A 7,633-nucleotide genomic window follows, 5' to 3' on the forward strand; every position below is an offset into this window, starting at 1 on the left:
AAGGATATCATCGACATAAATGAGGTTGCCTCTGGCATCGGGGCAAGCTTTGTTCAGAAAGATGTTGAATTTGGCTGGGGAGTTGGCATAGCCGAAGGGGCACCTTGTGAAGGTGAATTGTCGATTAGCAAAGGTTAATGCCAATTTGTGTTGGTCATCAGGGTGGACAGGGATTGTCCAAAATCCTGAGGCGATGCCCTGTGTGGATAGGATCGTGGAGCCTTTGATTTTGGGAATCTCTTGGTCCAATTGAGTCGCGATAAGGGAACTTGCTGGTTTAATTTGCGATAGTCAATGGTGGGCCGCCATTTGCCATTGGGCTTTAGGACTGGCCATATCGGGGCAGAATAGGTGCTGTCGCAGGGTCGGATGACCCCCTTTTGCAGCATGGAGTCAATGATATCTTGCACTGATTCATATGATGCTATTGGAATCTTGTACTGCCGCACAAATGTCGGTGGCGCATTTGGGTGTGTTGGGATGCGCACCATGTGGATATCAGTCAGGCCACAGTCCAGGGAATCGTTTGCGAAGGAGTCCTTGTATTTGCACAGAACTTCTTTAAGTCCTTGGCGATCCATTTCACTGTGGAGGGCATCCGCCTCGCTCAGGATTTGTTGGACTTGTGCATTGAACCCGGCGTAGGGTTCCTCTGAGTCATTTGAGGGACTGTGGGCCTTGACGGTCAGTTCTACAGGTGACTCTGTTGCAGTCTGTGTTGACACAGCGTAGACGGCGAGGTGAGTGTCATCTGTAAGTTCTGATCGGCAGACGCTTTCTTTAGGCACCGGCAGAATAGAAGTGATGGGGATGATCTCATGGGGCTTTGTGAAAGTTACACTGTTGTGGCATTCTTCTGAACTTAGTTCGGCTGGTATGTGGCTGATGACAGGAACTGTCAGTTCAAAGTCATGGAACGCCTGGTTGATGAGCCATCCCAGGTGACTGGCTTTTGGCACATTGTTGTATTTGGCCGTACAGTTGTTGAACAACACCTACACAGCACGAGATGACACTTCTATGAGAGGTGTGGCTTCCAAGGTCAGTCCTAGTTTTAGGCAGGTCCTGGAAGGTTGGAAGAAGCCTAGCTTACTGTTAAGGGTCTGGCCAGGTCGCATGTTGAGGCGGACACTGACACTCTTGCTGTAAGCGGGGACTGTGGCTTCTTGCTCGTTGATCATCGCACATGCGTCTGGTATTGTTTGACCAGATCGAAGATTCTTGAGGTTGACTGAAGATGTCAATTGGTGTGACAAGGGAGCCCATATGACGTCATTCATGGTGTCAACGTAGGCGTTGAGACGGACCATGATGTCTGCTCCTATGTAGATGTCATGAGGCAGGTTGGGGACAACCAGGAAGTAATGACTCAAGAGTCTGTTGTTCCATCGTATGTCTACGGCACAGGCGATCTTGGAGGTAGCCATGGTTGTTGACCATGGATTTTAGAGGGAAGCGGCTATGCTTTGAGATGTGTGGTATGCTCTGATTTGTCTGCTTCAATGTTCTGAAGAGCTTCAGGCTGATAGCGGAGTTTTCAGGCCACAGTGGAACTTGCTCTTGGCTTTGCACTTGCATCGTCAGTCAGTGGATGGGGGACGGTGTCTGTGGCCTGACACTGCGACTCGTTAGAGTGTACTGACTGGAGGGGCAGAGGCTCACGGACTTGAGTCCATATCTTCAGATGTTTGAAGTCTATTAAGGGTTCAAAGCGGTTAAGCAGGTCTTTCCCAATGAGGAGAGGATATGTGTTGAGTGGTGAGACGTATACTGGGTGAACAAGGTTCATTGGTCCCACTGTTAGGTAAATTGGGGCCACATGTTTTAGTTATAGGCCTGTGTGGGAATATGCTTGGAGGTTCAACTCTTTCATCATCATTTTCATCAGCTCTTGAGAGTCGAAACAAGGTGAAGTATTTTGTTCTGGTATGGATTCATTTTGAGCTCAGTCAGCTTGGAATCTTTGTGAGTTTCTTCGGCGATTCCTTGGGCTGGTTGCTCAAGGGTGTGTTTGTCGTTTTCCCTTGGATTCCCATGAGCTTTTCCCTCTGGGGTTTCCAAATGAGCTTGGCTGATTCCAAGTTTTCTCCCAATGACTCTCGTGAGGTCTTAATTGGTTCCATGAATTTTCCCAGTGATGTCCAGATGAGCGTTGTCGTCCACGTGGTCCATCCCAGTGGTTGTCTCTCTGTTTAGGTCGAGTACCAGTGTGGGAGTCCCACTCTCTGTTAGACGAGGATGCATTCCACTCTTTGGGTGTCGGCTTGGCAAGGTCTTGACGCTGGGTGCCCTCTAGGGAGTCAAGAACTGTGGTGGTTTTGGTGCCCTTTTCTAAGGCCATCTTCTGTTTGCAGTAAGCTTTGTGCGCCAAGTCTCTTAACTGTTGAGCACTCATTGTTCGTGGACAGGCAAGGACGCCAAGATGGTGGCTCACCCCAGGATGGAGGTTTCTTGAAATTCAATTCCTCCTCCATGTTCTGTTCGTTGCGAGACCCAAAGTATGCTAGCCTGAGTCGGCTATAGAAGACTTGAGGAGTTTCGTGACGACCTTGTTTTGTTTCCAGGGCAGCCACTAGTCCTTGCTCTGACTCGGGGTCGGCGGACTCTTTAATGAGAGCTTCTCGGAGCAGGTGGTAGTCAGTCTTTGTGTGGGCAGGCTGCCGGTCCAGGAAGCTGCGCACTTCAGAGCTGGTTGTGGCTCTGAGCAAATAAAGTCAATCTTTGTCAATGACATTGGGTCTCATTTCCAGATGGAAATCTTTGAATCACAGAAATACATTATATTTTAAAGTATAATATAAAACCATTACTTTATATTGTAATAATATTTTTCTGTACGTTTCATATATCATAATGAGCTTGAGACATCACAAAAGGTTTTTTTCACAGCCTACCTGACTGAAATGCCTCATTAATATGCAAGTCATTTCAGCTCCTTACTATCCAAGTCTTTTGTCTTCTCAGGTGAGAATGGCCCATTATTCAGTGGTGATTCATGCCTCCTCGCATACTGTGGCTGCGTCCGAAACCGCCTACTTCTTTACTATTTAGTAGGGGAAAAGCAGTAGGCGAGCGATTAAGTATGTCAGAAGCAAAAAGAGTAGGCGAAAATTACCTAGGTGACGTAATAATTCTCGCGAGATTCGGCCGTGCGCCTACTTAAAGTGCATCCGAAACCGCCTACTTACCTACTATATAAAAGGGGAAAAGCAGTAGGCGAGCGAATAAGTATGTCAGAAACCTCAGTAATCATAAATGAGTAGTCGAGGAGTTCCCGGATGGCCTACTACTTCCGCCCAGATTCTGAAGTATTCCTCGATAGATACTTTTCTATCCCAGGAGGCCACGGGAGAGGATACGTCATAATCAAACACTTGAGAAAAGTGACGCGGATGCTGTTAAATGTGAGTATTGAAAGCCAAAAACACATTTGTTGAACTACTGTAGAGTAAACTGCTGAATGTGTGAAGATGCTAGACACTATAGTTGTGACTTTACTGTAAAACACGATTTGTTATGTAATATGTAGATAACGGGATCTCTAGTAAACACACATAACTTAATTCTCCGAAGTGGAATTACATATTCTAAACCATACATCTTAAAGATGCTTATTAAATGTTTATTTAACCTCTGACAGGAACATATTTAAGTATTATGACTTATGAGTGATGGATTATGTATTATGAGTGATGTGTTTGTGCTGTTATTCACTGTTGTCAACACTGCTTACATTACATGAATGAAAATAATGTAAACAAATAAATCTACAGTAACTACACATAAGTTTAATTTATTTTATTTGTCCATTAGTACTGTTCATACATTAAGGAACATTTGTGTTGGATAAGAAGTGAGTTAACACATCAACATGTAAATGTAGATTTGAGCACATAAATCTCAGGAAACTTGTCTGATGTTACAGGGACAGATGATCACGTGTGTTTATCAGGTAGAGGAATGATGCCATCAAAAGCTTTCGGTGAGGATACTACAGAAATGAATACAAAGTCTATTTAAATCTAATTATTTTAATTATTGGAATTTAAACAGACTTGTTACAGCACTTTTCTGGTTTTTGATGTCTGTATGTTTGCTGCAGAGCTTTTGTGGAGCAGGACCTGCAAGGAAAGCTGACGACGGCATTTGTTAGAAATAAAGAGGAAAGCCTGAAACAAAATATAAAGTAAGATCATTTCGTTATTTCTAAAACAGAAATCAAATAACACTGTCTGCTTTTGTATTATATTTGTGCATTATTGTAGGATGTGAATGTCCTCAGACTGGTGTGAGCACTGAGGATGGAGAGCCACAGCAGATCCTGGGAATGGTTCAGTGTCATGGACGAGATCCTCCATCACTCCTCCTTTCAAGTGACTCAATCAAGGGCACACTGGAGGAGACGCTGCACAGATCAAACCAGCAAACCTTCTGCTGACCAGCTCAGTGGTTTAGCCCACCACACCACAAATGTAATGAAGCTACAACAAAAATTAGCAAGTAATTGTAAAAATATGAAATGAAATATGTCAAGAAACAGAATGCTGACATGAATTAATTGTAAAATGTTTTAATCTGCTGATGGAGAACACATGAATGTTTGCAGCAGCAGATTGTCCCGCACATCTTCTCCCACTCCTGCTTCAAGGTTGAGGGTTTAGGGGTCCATCATCATCATCATCATCATTTTCCTCATCCTCTGGATCAACACTGTCCCCATTGAGAAGAGCAGCAGTGAGGGACATGATGATGAAGGTGTTCATCAGCTGCTTCATCAGAATAAAGCTGCAAAATTGGCACAGCTGTGTTGAGATGACAACAGGACTGTAAATACCTGATTGTTAGATCAATACATTTGAATAAAGCTTTGTTTTGTGTGTTGTTGTCTTGTATATGTATTTATTTATTGTCATTATTACTTGTATTTCACTTTTTTTTATTAATTATGCTATTATTATCATTTAGATGTATATATTTTATTAAGCAATGAATTAATGCATGAATTGACTGTAAATTGAGATATATTCACATCAGCTGTATTTGTCTAGTGTGTGTTCATGCACATCTGTCATATGACAAAACATTACATTTTGCTTGTTTTACAAAAGAAGTAAAATGAAAAGTTATATAATTAAGCTTTGGTCAGCATTTATCATTGTTATTGTGTATAAGTGTTGGGATGTGCTAGCAGAGCAATTCATTCTGGAGTAATCTTAATTTTAAGTAGTTATACTTAAATTTTTTGAGTATAAAATCAGTCTTCTCCAAAGGCGAGATCTTCGAGCAGCTGCTGATGTCTTCTTTGGCTTCAGACATTGCTAACACTGAGGAAAACTGCTCTAGGTAGGGTTGAGTTACTGGTGCTGTGCGATGTTAGTGCACCTGTCACTCATATCTTTATTTTTATTGCAGGATCTACAATTACAAGATCAGGGAAAATACCATGGTTGTATCTTAAACAATGAACAATAATAATGACAAAAAACAAAAAAATATGGGTTTGTATACATGATAGTTTGAGATTATATACACAGACATAAAACATGACAAGATTAAATATTTTGAATACATCATAATGCATAAAAGTTATTTATTTGTTTATAATTTATAAGCATGAGGGATGAAACTAAAGCTAATTCAAAAAGAAAAAGAGGAAAACAAATGAGATTTATGCCACTTTTGCTTGTGGATTGACATTTTTGCATATAAAATAAAGAAATTAACAATATATTCACGCGAATTTGGGTTTTTGTAACAAAAAATAAACTCACATCACTAGTTAAAAATATAAGAACTTTAAATTAACCCAAATATATATTAATTGTAGCCTACTACAATTACAAAATTACTGGCAGCTGTGTCTTCAACAAGACCACAGAATAAGCAATTTGATCAATATCAAGATATTTACAGATAGATGAATTAAACCTGTCACTCATCTTTTAAGTTGTTGCGCTTGCGATAATGTCGTAGGTCACATGATAACGTCAACATGGCGGATTATTCTCGGATCTCATTCATACTCAACAAGATTTGGCTGTTAAGTTCTCTTTTAGCGCTCGTTAAGTAAGTACTTATTGAAATTAAGTACCTACTCATTGAGTAGGAGGTTTCGGACGCAGCCACTGTTTCTTGGCAAAAAGTGTCTTACAAACAATATATTGATTTAGTTTTTATATGAAGGAGTAGGCAGCATAATTTTAAACTCTAGTTTACAACCTCCAATACCCTAAAGTATTGTAAACACAGATTTACTATACTTTTTTTTGCCTTATTTTAGTGACTTAAGTTTTTTGTTTTTTCAATAACCACGCATAAATGTTATTCCTTCAAAAACACAAACATGTACATACATGTTCCTCACATATTATTGTAGCCTAGTTTGTGCTGAATACAGTGTAATGACACTTTTTCAATTAATATGTTTAAGAACAACTGAAAAAAGCACAAATGTCAGGGCATGTCAAAACTTCTCCAGGGCCCCAAATCAGCCTCAGACTACAGAGGGTTAATACTGTCTGACTCTTCTTTGATATAGTCAAGCTGTTGTTTTAGGTGGCTGACCTCATTTCTTGACTCATTCAGGTGAGTTTCGAGAGCTTTAATTCGGCTGTTCTTGTCTCTGAAGTCAGCCTTTGCTTTTTCCAGTAGCTGTTCTGCGTACTGTAGCTTGTCGGAGAGATCAGCGTAGGCTGCTCTGCCTCGTTCAATTTCTTGCGTAGTAGCTGCTAGGGTCTCTTTTAGCCTGTTGATCTCCTCTTCGGCACCTTGTTCCACTTCATCAGGCGACTTGTCGTTCCTGAGCCTCCAGCTCCAGCTGTTCAATGCGTCGTTGTACATGTGTCAGCTCCTGCTGGTGATGGGTGGCTTGCTGGTCGTTCAGTTTGAGGGTGGCGACGAGTGTGTGGCTTAAGGAGCCGGTGATCTTGGCTAGTTCTTTGTGACTGTAGCTCTGGCTCGGGTCTTGTTTCATGAGGCTTGTTATGTTGTCATCCAGCTGGTCTTGTGTCTGATGCTTTAGTGTTTCAGCGGCCTTAGGTAGGAGGCTGTCTGTTACAACACTTAGCCAGGTCTCCAGGTCTTCCCAGTGACCAGCAGGGTCTGTTGTGCGAGACATGTCTTGCACCGCGAGGGAGATCTAAACCTGAAACTGACACAGACCTTGAAGAAAAGAACAAAACACAACAAAAAACAAACAAGCAGGGCAAATCAAAGGTGTAAGTGTGCAATGTCAACTGTGAGCTAATGGGAATGAGTAATGAGTGTGTAAATGTGCAGGTAAGACTGGTTCTCGACCGTGGTCCTCTTGTGGATGTGCTTCTAACTCGGAGTCTCTGCAGAAAGAATCAGTAAACACACAGCTAGCACAGCTAGAGAAGAGCAGAAGAAAAGAAGAACACGAAACAACAGAATAGCATTTAGCAAAGAGCAGAGCAATACAAGTTGTCTTTTTTTTTTCTTTTTGTTTTTGTTAAAATTCCCTTCGGGGCGAAAGAAAAACAATAACAATGACAGTATCGGTTTCTCAGCTAGTAGGATTGACAACCATGCACCACAAAGCATTTCTAGATGCGTGATCGGGGTTTATGGACGCCTACCAGTCTCCTTGTCGACCTGCTTGAGCCTAGGCTGG

At 41.7% G+C, this 7,633-nt stretch overlaps 1 pseudogene; it reads right to left on the bottom strand.

The window, feature by feature from the left end:
* Positions 1-1,828: 1,828 nt before the first annotated feature.
* LOC137027507 (uncharacterized) lies at positions 1,829-7,117 on the bottom strand (annotated as a pseudogene).
* Positions 7,118-7,633: the final 516 nt, after the last annotated feature.

Source organism: Chanodichthys erythropterus, chromosome 10, assembly GCF_024489055.1.
Source record: "Chanodichthys erythropterus isolate Z2021 chromosome 10, ASM2448905v1, whole genome shotgun sequence".
In the NCBI taxonomy this organism is placed as follows: domain Eukaryota; kingdom Metazoa; phylum Chordata; class Actinopteri; order Cypriniformes; family Xenocyprididae; genus Chanodichthys; species Chanodichthys erythropterus.